Raw genomic sequence first — 17,811 nt, forward strand, 5'->3', positions numbered from 1 at the left:
TAATTTAGGCCTGTTTGAAAATGATTGCTCTAAAACTTTCACTGCCACCCCCACATCCCCCGGTGTTGGGGGCCTGCATTAAAGAACTTTAAATTAAAAACAAATAAATGTCTCTATTACCATGGTGACATCACATACCCTACTGTTGCCAGATGCATTCACAAGAAAGCACCAAATTTCAAAAGTTATCTTCGCCATCAAACATGTCATAAGGATGTTGAACTAAATATGATAAAAAACATATCTATCAAAAGTGTTATATGATCAACTTCAGCCACCGAAACAGCCCTTTAATAGTATGAGGGCGCCTGCCTTTTCCAGTGTTTACTATATATGACATCACTATATCCAATTGAATAATGCAATTATGGTGTGATGTGTGTAGATCGGGGCGGGCGGGGGGGGGGGGGTAATGTACCCGACATCTTGACCCTGTAAATAAATTTGTATCCAAGAGGAATAAACTTTAAAGTCATATTTTGTTCATTTTTATTGCCTTTCTATTAATATAATTCCTTCTTCTTATTTTTTTTTCTTGTGGAGGGGGGGCAGGGTGAACCCTGACTCAATATCCAGCTCGTCTCCGGAAATGCAACACCAATAGCCGTCATCGTTTATCGCTGATTCAGGTGATATATTAGTAATAAATATGGTAATTACTTTATCATTTCAAACTTATTAGTATTTATGCCGGTCAAATTTGTTTTGAATCGAATCACCATTCCAACTCGCCATCATCAAATTGTTTATGGCGTCTACAGGTAGAGCAAATGTTATAAACAGCTTGTAAAAGTATCCAGAAATATCTAGTTTAAATTGCTGAACCAAAAGAGGCATACTGAAATAACACAAAAATCAAACAAAAAGTAATTGAACAGATGTTTAAAATGGAAACAGGAACATTCATGAAATATTGAAATTAAAACAAAATTGGAAAGAATTAAGGTGGACGTGCGGATACCACGAGTGACATCTAACACTAGTTGTCCTTATTATGATAGTCTCTATGGGTGTTTAGGTTTTCATATTGACTTGTGTATAGCTCTAATATAGGCCAAAACATCGATTGTTCAGCCGTTTGATTGATGTGTATCTGGGTCATTTCTTTAATAAAAACAATACAATGCCTAGAAATACACCCATAACTGCTAGCAACGGATAATAACGTTCTACAACATATCAAAATTAATTTCCATCCCTATCTTTATTCCTTATGCATAGATATAATTATGTACGCTACTATAGCCTAACGAAGACAATGACATATAGCCTATGTCTACTACAGACTAAGAGAGACAATGACAGAGACTACATTCACTGTTACCTAGGAGAGACATTGACACAGCCTACATCTACTATAGCTTAATGAAGACAATGATTTATATTACATAGCCTATACTATAGCCTAACGAAGACAATGGCATAGCCTATATCTACTATAGCCTAAGAGAGACAATGACATATACTACATCCACTGCAATCTAGCAAAGACATTGACACAGTCTACATCTACTATAGCTTAATGAAGACAATGATTTAAGCTACATGCATTATAGCCTAACGAAGACAATTGCATAGCCTACTATAACTTAACGAAGACAATGACATAGCCTACATGTAATACAGCCTAACGAAGAAAACGACATATACTACATCCACTTTAACCTAACAAAGACATTGACACAGCCTACATCTATACTATTGCTTAATGAAGACAATGATTTAAGCTACATGTACTATTGCCCTAACGAAGACAATTATAGCCTACATATACTATAGCTTAAAGCAGCATTTTGCGTTGGGTCGCTTTTTTCCACTTTTTTAACATGTGCATCGATTTTTTTACATGTATCAATCATAAAACATCAATCTAAGATACCATCCAAGTTTCACCCTGCCAAGAGCGTTAATTAGCGAGTAATTAACGATTTATGTCGATAAATGAGAAGAGTGTCCTCGACAAATTTCACAGTTAAAATTAATCGCATACAATTCCGCCAAACCCACTAGTTTGAATTCAACCAATCAGAGATGCAGGTTTAGTTATCAGCCGTTGCTAAAAATAGATTCAAGACTTCGCGTTGGTTGTACCAGGGAGTTGTTATGCAACTCCCTGGTACAACTGCCATATAGACTGTACACAAATCTGGCGTGGTGTTATATTACGTATCTGTCAATGACGTTCGTAGTGTTTAAATATTCATATTATGGGCGAGGTTTATTGGGTTCCCAACGGAAAATATCTTGGAGAACAACAAAGTTGAAAGTTGCAAATTTTTCGACTTTTATGCCACCATTTGAAGTAAAATATAAATAGATTAGCTAGTTATGTATGTCGTTATGGCAAAGTGGAATCAGTGAGGTTGAGAAAAATCATAGAAAAGGACGCAAAATGCTGCTTTAACGAAGACAATGATTTAGCCTACATGTACTATAGCCTAACGAAGACAATGACATAACCTACATCTTTTATAGCCAAACGAAGACAATGAATTATCTTACATGGCCGTACCAAAAACTTACAACAGCAATCAAAGGAAAATATAATGTACTTCAGTACTTGGACTTGCAGCATTCAATCCAATAGTTAGCAGACCCTTGATCTAGCATTCATTGTAGTATTAACTTTGGTCGCTCTACCAATGCGGTTCTTTCTATATATGAGCTTTTAACTACTTCCGCGCAATTAGAGGCCTAGTTCTTCGTCGGTTGATCTACTTAACGTATTTAAGAGGTCTACGTACTTGCTAACAGGCCCTTTATTAGTTATCTGCACGTAAATCTGGGGTTAACATGGTGATTTTGACACTTAAAATGAGTTCAAAAAGTTAAATTTCATGAAGCTAAAATGGGGATGATGACTATGATGAGAACGTTGTACTTTTCATGACGCCAAAGTCGATCAGACTAGCAAATCACGTGACAGAGATGTATGGCAAGATAATAAACTTCTTCCTTCACTCTCAATACCACAAAGAAATTATGAATACTTAAAGCACTTCATCGCTACCACGCACGGCGACCGGACGGAAAAATATATGTTGTTCAGAGACGTCCTCAAGAGCGTTTAATGGGACTTTGATTAGCCACCCAACCCACAACGTTACCCCAAACCTTCCCGACAAAAAAAGAGGCTCCGGTGAATATTCCATACTTTACAAACCCCATTCTTTGGTTTTCAACAAAATAGGCACTTTTTAAGTACCAATTTTTGTTTATTTTTCAAGTAAAGGGCAAAATTTAAGGCACTTTTTGAATGCTTATGCATACTTCATTTCGAGCACGATTTTTTACCATTATACATAGAAATTAAGTATACGGCGTGAAATGTCCGAGACAATTCGAAACAGCCAATATAAGGGCGGGTGACGTACTTTTAAAAACACTTTTAGCTTAAAGATTAACTTAGAAATATCTGAACCAGTCATTATATCATTCACACATGCCATTGAGTCGAAACTTCTAGGCAAAAAATTAATGTGTCACACAACAAGCCTTCAAGTTCTAGAGATTCTTTAGAAGCAACAGGCTATGGACGTTGGAAGCATATATTACCAATCAATAACCAATCTTGTTTTTGAATCCACTGTGAAACGATACGGCGTAATCATACAGTCCTGTGGTTTTCCTTAATGTTCAAAATGTACACAAGTCGTCAATTGGTTTTGTACAATTCATTAAGAACAGGGATTGCTCTGTTTTAAGTGAGAAGATAAGCCAGTGCTTGTTGCCATAACAACAAGAAGATTTATTTTTTAAGTAACAGGTAAAAGCATTAGTAACAGGTCGGAAACAAAGAATGTGACGTCATCACGCATAAAAATGATCTTAAAAGAGCGTTGGAGACAATTCAGATATATTTTTAAGTGAATACCTCGAAGATTGAAATAAGTAATAGAAACATGACCACTTCTCGTAGGTTGCTACAATGTTGGGATAGTGACACTAAGAATTCTAACTTGATCCCTTCAAAGTATGATCGAAATTTTCGTTAGCCTAGTTAAAAGTTAGGTCAAAGCACTACTATAGTCTGTTATGTTTGAGTACGGGTGTGCCGGCTATTGGCGGGAAATAGAATACCAGAAGCGTATGTATGAGGCCAGACATACCCCTGAACCTCATATTGGTGTAGCTCCAACTGTGAATAGGCCTATATCACAAATAGTTATAGTCCAGATAAAAATGGGGTTAACGTATATAGGCTATATCATCGCGTGTATATATATATATATATATATATATATATATATATATATATATATATATATATATATATATCTGTTCAAAGTATCTCTTTCGAGATCCAGCTTTAGGAATCACAAATGATTTCGAGTTGGTTAGAATCATGTTTGATCTCTAGAGTAAGGCAAAATATGTCACCAAAAACAGAACTAGTATTGTTCGATACAGGTGACAAACGCTTACAGTGGAATTACGACCTTCCTTACCGGTTTCGAACCTCTGGACATACAATCAGCGTCCATAGCCTAGTGATTAGGGTGTCCGCATATAAAGCGGGAGGCCCGGGTTCGCATCCCGGTGGAGGCTGGAAATGTTATCACTGTTCTGGATTTTCCAACCTACTACAATTTCAATTATACATATATATATATATTTATATCATGTTTTTGACCGCAAAAGTCTTCTGCACGCTTTAGCAATTTTACGGTAGTTAAAATGAGAGGATAATTGTGTGAATTACTTCACATAGTGATTTTGTCGCGGCATTTGATTCATCCACAAAGTGACTTTCCCTTTAAGCATGGTCGCAACCTCCGACTCGCCACCTGTCTTTATCTATAAAAGTAAGCGTGTCATATTCGAACACAGTGTGCAAACATTTACCTTTAACTAGTTTTATGTATGCTTATGCATAACAATAATTGCTCGTGCATTCGGTCACATGAATAATGAAATAATTTTTATTCGGTATATATAGTCATGCATATAATATTTTCTAGACATTCTCTTGAATTATATTACATACAAATCCTCTATAAGCGAAATGTTATATATACTGTAGCTCTGGAGAAATCGCTGGAGTAAGAAATTTTAAAATTCTAATTTCAACATGTTTTCGATAGAAGATTAATTAATTAAGAACTTCTTTTTTATTTGTTTTAAAATCAATTTATTCACAGACAACAATTTAACACCTGCTATCATATCACCGTAGGCCACAGATGGTGTCGAGTAAAAATTATTCAACTCTATGCTTGCAGGAAGGTCAGTGTCCTGACGAGAGTAAATTTAAGAGGTAATTGATGAATATTTGTTAATTTCCAATAAAACTTAAAACACATTGTTTTGGGTTCTGACTGGGTAATGTTAGAGAAAAAAAGGACAAAAAAACCCCCAGCTGAAGTGGAGAATGATATATTCATTTTTACTGAAAAAAATATTTCTGTTAATTTAACTCCTAATAGAATAGTTGGTTTGTCAAAAATGTTTTTCATTTCCAAAATCCAACTTATGTTTCCATATATACACGTATTACATATACAAACTAACTAAAATGTTTCTCGCATGCGCTGCCTGAACGTGTACTTTTACAGTCCAAGGGTTTAAAGGCATTGAAGACTCGCCCCAAACCGCGTGTCGCCCTCTGAAAAAAGTTAACTTTCCGTAGCTAGCAAGTGAAGTTTTTTATTGTCGCTACAAAGTGCAGACAGTAATGAAACGTGATACCTTGTTATCTTTTATCTAGACCTGAGATGTCCATCGCTGTATTGTTTGTACAGTGAGTTGTGGGTATTGACCGTAGCTGTATGTATTGACTGTACACTAGTGTCTAATTACCGAATGTAGCAAGCTGTGTGTGTATTTTCTGGGATCGATGGTGGTGTCTAACACTTCTGTTACACCTCATTCGAAACTAGGTCAGATTACCGGCATCAGACGTTTCTTTGTGCGCGAGTCTTCAATGCCTTTAACACAAGTTTTATATAAGTTTACCACCCCCTAACAATTAATTGTGTCTAAAAAATCCACAAATGACACGGCAGATCAAAACCCTTTCGAGACGGCAAATTATATGCGCATGCCTTTGGCCCATCGCGGAGAAAACAATGACATCACTATGAGTCAACTTACGATTATATATAACAATTACTGAAGGAAATCTTTGTGTACAGATAACACAATAAATAACGTGGAAGCCCTGTAGCTGCCAGTAAACTTGCGCGTGATGTTAACAGAGTTGCATTGGCCATACGACTTTGTTTGTTACATCGATTCCCCTTAATATCAACATCTTCTTAAAGCCCTAATAAATTGGGACCGGTTCCTTGGCAAAACGAGCAAACCATTAACTATTAGGCTATAACATCCATATATTACATACAATCATGTGACATTTTCGTCCTCTGGATGATAATTAGCTGTAACTGGTTAATTGCGCCATACACCCATGCACGTTGAAAATTCACCGCTATGTATACAATGTCGACACTGAATATATAGGCTACACTAAACCTGTGAAAGACACGCAGACCACAAATTTCATGGATTTAAAGAGAGACCCATTCCGATAAATCCATTCGCTCTTTATAAATTATGCATACATGATTAATGTCGACAGATCGCATGGTTTCAATCTTCAAACTCACTTATGACGAATATCATAAGCCAAAGTTATAGTTTAAAAAAAAAATAGCTTCGTTTCAAATTGGACTATTGTTGGGTTATTCAACCTAGCCTGTATCCTATACTGCGCCACGGGAAGCTTTAAATACATTTCACGTAGTTAGTGGTACAACATTTTCATTTGACGAAATGTGAAATATTCTTAACCTTGTAATGGTAGATGTCACAATCAATTTACAAGCAGGTGTCTAGGTATATAATAACCAATTTCCGCCGGTTTTATCAAAGCTATACCAAGTATAACTTCGTTTCATTTGATAAAACGTCCTTTCTTTATAACATGTCTTACCTAACGAATATTAATTAGGGACGTATTCTTAATGAATCCATATTAAAGAACAAAAATTGATATAATTAATTTGATTGATTGATTTGATTGATATAATTCAAAGTATATACCTTCCCAGGAGATTCTCACCGGGGGATGGGGTCCTCCAAGTTATTTTTAGCTTCTTGGGAGTGGTAAAATGATATTTCAGAAATAAATTTATATTTGTATAATGTTAATGCAGATTATAATCTTAGCATCCTGGTAACATTTTCACTTACTTTCTACATGCCTTTGTTTTCCTTCCTTACTTTTTTTTTTAGTTTAAATTGACACGTTTTCTTCTAAACTTCAACTAAAGAAGCGGGAAGTCATGGATGTACAACTATAAAAAAAGGTTTTCAGAAATAAGAGTCTAGCAGTGAATTATTTATTAAATTCATATATGAGGTATGCTGCTATGAACTAGTATTTATCTCAGCTGAGTTGAAGATTGTACCCACGGCACCCCTCTGGTGACACCCCAACCCATTTTTGTTTCACTCCCGGATCTGGTAAAAAGAAACTAAAGAATATTCGCGAGGTGAACTAGACACCATCACGACTTTGATTTACCTCTGCATATTATATATTGCATACTGGAAATGTAGGATACACTTACGCACTGCGTGGTCCCCCCTCCCACTGTGACGATTTCACTCGCCACCGTCGCGGATATTTACAGACGGGAAGAGCGATACCGTATACTTCTCAGCAGCAACTCAGTTATCCGTGTAACATGGTTGCAGTACTCGGTCTCATTTGCCGCGACGAATCTTCACACTCCCCAGAACTTTAAAATCTCTGTTCTGTACTGTTCTTTTCATATTGATGAATATTCAACAGATGACGTAACATCGTCATGATCATACGGTTACAGGAGTATGGAGGGACTGGGGATGATAGTGGGTTCAGTCGAGTTGTTTGGTGTCTGTACCCAGACTCTAACTGTATATGACTATCTAACACGTGACACAAAAGAAACAACAGAATCGAAAGTAATCTGGATAACCCGAAGCTACAACACTGCAGCACTTCACGAAGACATATCACCTGCTTTACCGGTGGAGAGAAAGGACATAAGACAATGATTCAACCCCCCCCCCCCACCCACCCCGCCTCTCCCTCCATCCCCTCCCCCGAACTATGAAACAGTGCGAACGTTATTATGACGTCACACAGTCACATTGCATGATGCGTCGGTTACATCAAATATCGGTTGGAATTGCATGCACCTACTGAGCCACTATCACACGACATATGACTGCTATACTTGTTAAAAAATGTTGAAGTAAACCGAATCACTAGAATGATATAAAACCTGTATTATTTTTTGTTTTATCCTGTACGACAATAGTTGGCTCAGGTGAAAAGTAAATAACTTGAAGAAAGGCAATTAGATGTCTGTATATAATACACACCCACCCCGCTATGCAGCAGATTCGAAACACTGCTTGACCCCACAAGAACTCTCACGTGATGATGCAGCATCAGCTTTCAACCCCTAGTTATGACCCTCCCATCGCCTCCCCCAACCCACAAGGCCTATGTCCGTTTGATGACCCTACACCCCATCCAATAACAGAGTCCGCCAATATCAGAAAGTACCCGTGATCCTTTGCATCTGACCTCAGCGGTCCTTACAGGTCCTGCTGAGTGTGAATAACGGAACTGGGTTACAAAATAAAATCAATTTCCTTCGGTTAAATGAAGCAAAAAGTTCATTATATCCATCGTAATGATTATTGTCCTTTCTATTTTCGCTCTACTGAACTGACAAAAATGAAATATTGATAAAAAAAAAATTGACAAGAAGGAAGGAAACTATATTTCCTTTATTGGTATAAGTTTTCCTGTATAGCGCATATAAAATATCAAATTATTTCCTCCCTTTACAGATAGGTATATCTGTATCCACCGTAAGCTGCAGCCCAACATCGATGATCAGTTTTTTGGGGGCGAAGAGCGCGTGTTTCACCTTTCTGACCGGGGACCTTCCAAAACAGACACCATTATTCAAAATGTAATTCTCGTAATAGATACATTCCATCAGGTACAAGAAACTGACACGCAACGATAAAATAAAGTGCATAAGACCAAGAAAAAGAGAGGTCATTCCTTCGTACAGACATAAGGTTAATTACCTCACGGTTTTGCTCCTGCTACTTCGACTCCTTGTTTGTAGAAAGTATATAGTTATTAATAGAACTGCAAACTGTGATGGGAACACCAGCAGTATTACGTTGGACGGTAAAAATATACTTTTGGCATGCATGAAATAGATGCCATTTAGATACGCTATATAAGGCATGCATTATATGATGTGCTTGGACGACTTCTCTCATCCTCCCTTCGGCACCCATTCCTTCCCCCAACCCTATTCCCCACTAAGAGATTATAAGAGTTTTGGCACAGTTTATGCACCTACCTTAATCAGTTATAGTGGTGGGGGACTTCAAATTTTGTCCCCATCTCCCCCCCCCCCCCCCTTCACCATCTGTGAAATCTTGTGAGTGAAATCCCTACACATTTAGCTCCATGTATAAAGCAAACAGTATCCTCTGGTTCTCAGTTTTGTATAAAGTGATTTTCTTTCTGTCAGAGTGAAGTAGAAATTCACTCCTAATAATGATTGATCAATCTGGAAACTCTAAAAGAGTGAATTATCACTCTTTACTTAGTCTCTTTGGAATATTTCAGGATTGTAATTTTGTTTTTTCTTAATGTCTGGAATTGCCCATGAAATCCGGTCCGATCGAAGATTACATTATGTAGTCCATCTATATATATGTAATAGCTAATATTATTCCATATAGTTTAGTTTAGTTTAGTAGAAAAAACGGATCAGGAGGGACACTTAAGTCCCCATCAAGGACCCTATAGTGAGAGAAAAAAAACTGAAGACACAAACACTCAGACCCGATTACAATGCTTAAAGTGCTTGTCCAAAGCATTCTTAAATGTTTCTGTCAACTTTTGTATAATACGTATATGGCAAGCCAAATGCTCAATAAATCGAGAACCATATACGTAAGCATAAGGTATTCTTGTATAGCTTCATTCATGGAACTTGCTTCACGTTAATAATAACAGAGCAACTCCCCCCAATGAATTCCATCAGTATTTTTTGTCCATTACAAATTTCTTATACTATCGTAAACCATCATATTCGAAGACATGCATGATAACCAACGAGCGCCATTTTGTTCCATTTAATTAAGTAGGTTAAGTAAGTTAATATCCTTAATTAGACAGTCACCTTTACATATCAGATGACCCGATAAGCTCATTTGTGTAAAATCAACCCTGTTGATGCTCTTATCCTCTCTCGTCACTTATGCAAACTTGGAAAACAAAAAAAACCTGCCCATAAGATCTTATTATTTTGTTTCTGGTTTTGTTTTGTAAATAATGTTCTAGATGTGTTGTTAAATCCAGACTGTTAATACGATACTCAATTGGTGTTACATTGAATATCTACTCTCTCAAATTAAAACAGTTTTCTTACTTCATAAAGTTATCCGCAAACATTATTGATTTTGTCATAAAACTAATGATAATAATACCCGAGTCAGCCCCTCATTGAAAAAAAAAAAAAAAAAAAAAAAAAGTAAAAAGGAAAAATCCCTCTCAATAAGTATAATTAATTCCTTGAAGCGTTTTTATTTGTCAAGGTTAAAATCATTTGGGTAAAATTTATAGTCATGGGTGGAATAGAATTTTGTTTCCCTCGCGGTACCTCAACAATCACTTGTTAGTCCCCATTTTGGCCCATTATGAATTCACAACACAGAACGAATAAGGTCTGATGTGCGAGAATTTGGGGTTGTGTTGTCCAACAGTGACAGACATAAAATAGACCGTTAAGAAAAGTGGGGGGAAAGCTTGCAAAGGTTAATAAAAGTATACAATCCATTAAGCTTTTCCCCTCAAATTGGGTTATTTGACCTATGACCGCTGACGCTATGACGTCATCACTCACGGAGACACAAGATCCCATGCGCATGCACATACATCCTTTAAGTTTGAAGTGTTGTGTTTATCACTTCCGAGTCAGTTTTCAGTTATTCATTTACTTATATAATATACATAAACAGTTGATTATCCCTTGAAATCACTTCCATTGTCCAAGTTTGGGTTGTAAAGAAGGAAATTAGGGTACAATCCCTGGTTACTAGGGTACAATCCCTGGTTACTAGGGTACAATCCCTGGTTACACGGTGTACAAGGTAAGATGGCTTCCGCCTGGCAACCCATCGAAACAATATCTCCAGAGAAATTGAATCATGACAAAATACAGTTTTTATGTTGACTTTTTTCTTACCTATAACCTTTGACCCTATGCTATAATATATCCTACAGGAACTACATCCCATACCCAGCGATACACTCATAAATTTGAAGTCTGTCTGGCCCGGCTGGTTAGTACTGTAAGTGTTCTTGTCACTGTTTTTGTTAACACCACTCACACATTACGTTTTACCATACCCCACAATGCACGGTTAGTCCACCCATTTTTTTTTAAACCTATGGTACCCTCCACTTATGCTAAGACACAGCTTTTTTTCTCAATTCATTAATAGATAGCAATTTTCAGGACCATTCTCTGCCTAAATTGTCGCTAAAACAAAAATATCTCATCCCCGGTACATATATAGATGAAGCTACAAATTGCTTATATACGGAAAGAACACTGCCATATGATGTAACTAAGGTATATTAAAGGGAAGGAGAGAAAAAACATCGAATCGGTAAAACTTAACTCTTTGAGGAATTCAACAATGTTCCTAAATGATCTTTCGAAATTCAGAAATTTTAATAAAGGCAAAAGACGCATTTTAAGTATATTTTGATACATTTTTCGGTGTTATTCGGCAATGTAACCATATACCAATAAAGTTCATTACCTCGAGTGGATGCTAGTTTCATTTCGAGAAATGCACAAAATCAGGGATCCGGATACTTTGATAATGGATATTGACCAGATCTGATGTGTGTGTATTTTTTGGGGTGTTTTTTTGGTGTTTTTTCCACATTAATGTTGGTACCTTTGTATATAGTTTATTGAATATTTTTCGTAAAAACTCACCGAGATTCAATTAGGAGAGACATTATTTACTCACCAGTTGTTTTGATTGGAAAATTGGAAACTTAATCTTGAATCTAAACGGTGACATGTTTTGAGAGTAGACCAATCTGGTTTCCTTTTCGTTTCTTAACGGAATGTCATCGATATAAGCAACCGCGCGAATTGATACATCAACAGAAAATGGAGATACTCTAAGATCAATACAATAACATATACAGGATATCTCGAATAGGGTGGGGTGGGTTGGTGGGTGAGTGGGTGAGGGGTCGGGTGAGGGGCATAGGGAGGCAAGCAACCGTAAATACCGAACAGTCTACCAAATAAGGGGTACTTTTCATCCTCCTAGATCCTGAAAGCAGTAGGATTTTTGTTTCTTTAGTTTTTGGTTTGTACCATGGTATACTAACATTCAAACACAACATTGAGTGTCAGTGAGTTACATTAATGACATTCACCATGCGGCAACACTTGTCATAAGCCTAAGCAGTTTCAATGGACAAGATGCCCTAAATATTCCAAGTTTCAAACCAAGCACCGGTTAAAGTTAGCTCACCCATTGGCGATATGTTTTATAGCAGATATATAGCCGAGTTTACCCATAAGACTAAATCTCTGTTGAAATTGTCATTCTAATAAATTAAAAATGCTATTTATCAGGGACTTACTTATGGTTTTATTGATTTTTATTTTATCTTATTTATTTATTTTTTGCGCGAAAGTTATTTCATACAGATATTACCAAACCATTCCAACTGCAATTTACTTGAGTGAAATTGTGGTATAGCAAATGCAAATACTGTTATGCATATTCATGTCAGTGATAATTATACATAATCAGTCTATTGTTTTAAATATCGATTTATCTTTAAATCTTACTCACCCCAACGACAAACTTTAGGCTATATATAAGTCAATAACACGACTGGACTTCACTTCATGTATACCCAAGGTGACGTAGAAATTCCCAGCAGACTGCAGGCGTGCATGCACAGAGTCTCACAAAACCAAATAAGATCCACAATCTAGTATATTAAAACGGAAGACCAAAATGATGTCATAAACACACATGCTTTGCTTTTTGTATAAATGAACCGGAATGTCTTGATGTCGTCATGTTTTTGATTATGTTAGAGCCCGCCAACAATTCATTCCTACCGTTCGACAACGTACCACTGCAGTTTATACACGCCGTATACTACACAGACTATATTTGAGTCGGTTGCTATGGTAGCAGGGCGATAACGAACTTTGTTTATTTTGATGATGGTTGTAAGTTTATCTTCATATGCCATACTTGAACATAAGTAGAGGTGACACTATTCACGTCCTGTTATTATCTCCTTCTTCATTCTTTAACATCTTCCTCAAGTGTCTCCTATTATTTTTTTATGTTTTTTTTTAAAGCCAAAATAGAATCAAAGGACGATTCCTTAAATACATCGTGCTGATATCTCAGAGACTAACATTTTGTGGACCGCTTTCAAGTGTGTAATTGTCACGAGAATAGAACAACACACTGCAGCAGTTGTTGTTGTTGTTGGTTTTAGGTATACCAGTCTTTGATGGATGAAACACGTCTCATAGGTTTCAATGCGTATATATACCTATAACTATATAACGAGATGATAACATGCATTAATACTTCCATTAAAACTTAATATCAAGACTTCCCTATACCCGAACAACAAATAGATCGGGTATAACTGATCCCAAATTATTATGACTGATTTAACAGGTTAAAAAAATATAGAGATATAAATTATATATCTCACTGGATTTTTGCTGATATTGTTCGGATATTATAAAGAAAAATATGACACTGAATTAGTTAACAATTTTGAATCAGAATTAAGTTACAAATAAATTTTCTGGAAAATAAAAGAATTGTTGTAAATGTACATCGATGACATAATATTTTGTCTGCTTCAAGTTAACATTTGATATACAAGACCTGTCAACTTCAAAATGTCATCTCGCTAACAATATATACTACGTAGGAATTGGTTGCAAATTTCATCAGGACGTAAAGCATATTAATGTTACTCTTTCAACTATTCAAAATCAACTTACCTCTGGAATATCTTGTTATAATGAAACACACAACGACGCAGTCACTTACATGTTTACAAAGTTTAAAAGCAAGCGACACGGGCATATCCTCTGGTCACGTGAGTGTCACTTTTAAATAGGGACCTTGGCTTAAGCCCGATAAAACGAATCGTATAGATATGTTATTCCTCGAGTTACGGTCCGCACTCAAGCAAAAATATACTCAGACAGAATAAAGGTTCGGACAGCATTTTAACGTTGTCAGCCGACAGAGTTTTTGTTTGTCAAACTAGCATATAGCTTCTTCTTCTTATTATTATTATTCTTTTTGTTTTAATTTAAAACCTTCAACATTCATCCGATTGTTTTATTCAACATTCGACAAGATGTTCAGAAATAATATGTTCATACATGCGTTAATTTGAATTAATGATAACAGCACTTAAAACCAAATTTACAAATTACGAAGGAAGTAATAAGTGGGGAATCTGAAATGAATTGGAAACGACATTTCATATATAGACAGTTTGCATGTTTCAAAGCAAAGTATGTTGTAAAACTGTTCAATCAAATCGAATGAATAGTTAAAAGCTCAGAGCGGTGTCTGTGGGGGAAAGTATATAAGCTGTGAAATCCAAGGTTGAAACAAATAAACTATTCAATGTATATACAAAGAGTGTAAAGATCCTATTTATATCCTAACAAAAGTTTTGCGCTTGGTCGCAAATTTTATGAAACTTTACCAGCCTTACTATCGAAGCAAGAAATCGATTGAACTAAGCAACCTCGGTTATAGGAGAGCTTCTAAATCGTTCTTCCTTTCTTTCTTAAATATATAAATATATACCCCATTTATATCATTTTGACATGCTTACACCTAGTGAGGTGAACAGGTTTTAAAAACTGCAGGTCAAATTCTAAATTCAAAATTATCGGGAGGGGGCTGCGGGCATGGGTGGGGGGGGGTACGTATAGATAAATGACTTCCTTTAGTCTCACGGTGTATATATACAAGCTAAATTATGCTGAAAAACAAACAACCATATAAGCACACAGCAACTATATAACACTCTGAACGCATACACTATAGCTAAGACTTCGACAAGGTATATACCGAGTTAATCCCATGTATTAACACATAAACAAAATGCCGATCTTTAACACGGGTTGTCACGGCAACTCATGATCTTAGTGGGAATGTGAAAAGCTGTTAATGGTTCTTCTTCAGTAATGGGCTTTATATAATGGCACATTATTCCATAATTTAGTTTATAAAGCTCTATATAAGTTACGGTACAGCAACAAGGTTTTAATAAATGACAATGTTTCAGCTTGAATGTATTGTGAAGGTAGTAATGTTTCTATGTGGTTGAGTGGGTGGGTGGCCGAGTGTGTCGTGTGGTGTGTGCGTGCATGGGCGTTCTTGTGTGTGTGTGTTCGTGTGTGGGGTTGAAAATGGCCAGCACTATATACAGCCTATATCAGGGGCGCAACCACCATTTTGTACTGGGGTGGGGTGGGATTTTAAGATCTAAAATGTCGCCCAGGAGACGGGTCTACAAGCATAACCCCTCTGTTTTGAGATCTTTTGTAAAAGTAGAGGGTGCTTCAAAAATTTCCAATTGTTTAAGTTCTACTGCATATGCATATTTGAATATTTTATGAATTCTACACAAGGAGATTTTGTAATATTCTGTCGTATTCTAAGCCCCCACCCCACCCCTTCCCCAACCCCCCCCCACCAAATGATTTATGTGGTTGCGCCCTGACCTTTATGGTACAATGAATATGTAAGGATACATTTGTGGGGTCCACACGGGTCACCTATACTCAGGGGCGAAATAGCATATCAATTGTTACCGGCTCGAAGTGCCAACCGGCTACCTTGAGGCATTGAAAGAGGCCAGCTCACCGGTCCCGTAAAAACCGGTAGGCCAATACGGCCCTGCTTAAATAGGCTATCAACTTTAAGTTTGGCGAGAAGTGTATATTTGTAGTACAAAACCGCATTGTAGTTATACTTGTCTTGAAAGTTCACACAAGATTGAAGATAGAACATATAGGCACGAGAAACCAGTTATAAGCTTTCTTGCTTTGTTAATCACAGTGACAGATTCGCTCCCTCAGCTCCTTAACACCTTAACTGTGGACATGTGGTAATGATGATAGGGTCCTTGTATACGGTATCAATAAAGCAGATAGCACACATGATCTTAGCCAACAGACATTAAACTTCTCTTATTTCTTGATCAATTCGTCTTAACTTATAGATCTAATGTGCAAAGCAAACCTTTCATTCCTGGACCAATTCTTTAATCAAAGGCAAGCTGCTTCACAATAATGTGTAGATGGATTTCGTTGATCATGCTCAATGACTCCCTCCTCCAGGGTTTTTTGGGCATCTGATCCAAGAAATATAAGAATGTTGCACCCTTGACGAAAGAGTTGCATTACTTGTTAAAGGGACGTACCACCGTAGTGACATTTGATTTGCTATAGATAAGCTAAAACGGCCACGTTACAAAAGTATTTAAAAGAAAAAAAAAAACTGCAACAAATCTTTAAGCTTTTTTGTAGTGGTTTTGAAATATTTATTTGCTTGTATGTTATGTCAAAACTGATGACAATCTTTGTTTTTACAAACTTGTTACCATGGTGACAAAAGCTGAATTGTGTAAATCCTGTCAAAGGATCGTTCTTTTGCTTCGGTCTTCACCTTCCTTTAACATACTAAGTTAACAAATATAATATCACGTTCCCCTGATTTACATAATCTGGTTGCAATATATACTATTAATATATGTTAATCGTGTGCGTGAAAAGATTATAATTTGAAATTTATTTCTATTTTCAATTGTATAGGCTCATTGTACTGTAGTAAGACAAGTGTCTTGGATCTCTCTCTCCACCCCCCCCCTCCCCCTCTCTATAGCGACCTTGTGAGATGTCTTCAAGCATTTTTAATTTTTAGACAGTTTTGAAGAAATGCTATGAACCCACTTCTATCTTATCTCAACGGGATTCTTTCCCGTATATACTTTTCGATCACATTATTGAAATTTAGGAGAATTATGACAGTCGGTGTCAAGGCTATATATGTGTTTCCATCCGGGGACCTTATTGAAGTGTGATCAAGTTATAAGCACATCAAAGGAAATATGTTATCTACATAATATGAATTAATCATGAGCAAAGACAAGAAACAAACGTTACCTATATGAACTTACGATGGAGCCTAGGAGAGATTAACAACTTGAAAAAAAGACTCATTAATGACTTGAAGACAGAATCATGTTAAACATAATTCCGTCTCATGATGCAAACCATTTTCGTCATATTTCAACTTGACAAAGAAAACGGGTTGTAATTTGTTAGTAGCTGTACTCTTGTTCACTTGGTAGTTCTGTAAGCTTTGTAAAAATTGTCATCTACCCAAGATGATGTTCATTTATATATAGGTAGGTATATATATATATATATATTTTATGCCGATACGATAGATTGTCATGTATATCATATTCCTTAAGAAAACCATTTCTCGAAGTTGAAAAAGGAAACCACCGCCACAGCGAGCTAACAGTGGGATACGCGTGTATTGTTCTGTTTGTTTTGACGAAGGTTATGGCCCGCTGATATAAACAATTAAGTTAAAAATAGATAATTTGGTAATATATATATATATATATATATATATATGTATATGTATATAAATATATATATA

General features: G+C 36.3%; 1 protein-coding gene across 6 annotated transcripts in view; it reads right to left on the reverse strand.

Annotated features, from left to right (window-relative positions):
- LOC139958521 (PDF receptor-like) overlaps nt 1–17,811 on the reverse strand; it is a 97,813-nt gene that overhangs the window by 62,352 nt on the left and 17,650 nt on the right. Inside the window, exon 1 of one of the 6 annotated variants that reach the window (XM_071955635.1) lies at nt 12,922–13,178. The exons of 2 other annotated variants lie outside the window; for them this stretch is intronic. The gene's annotated coding sequence lies outside the window, so the exon portion shown is untranslated. Of the gene's footprint in view, nt 1–2,512; nt 2,619–12,921; nt 13,179–17,811 lie in introns of those variants that run through there. 3 more of the 6 variants (XM_071955630.1, XM_071955631.1, XM_071955634.1) reach the window with 3 other exon arrangements.

Source organism: Apostichopus japonicus, chromosome 18 (genome assembly GCF_037975245.1).
Source record: "Apostichopus japonicus isolate 1M-3 chromosome 18, ASM3797524v1, whole genome shotgun sequence".
NCBI lineage: Eukaryota > Metazoa > Echinodermata > Holothuroidea > Aspidochirotida > Stichopodidae > Apostichopus > Apostichopus japonicus.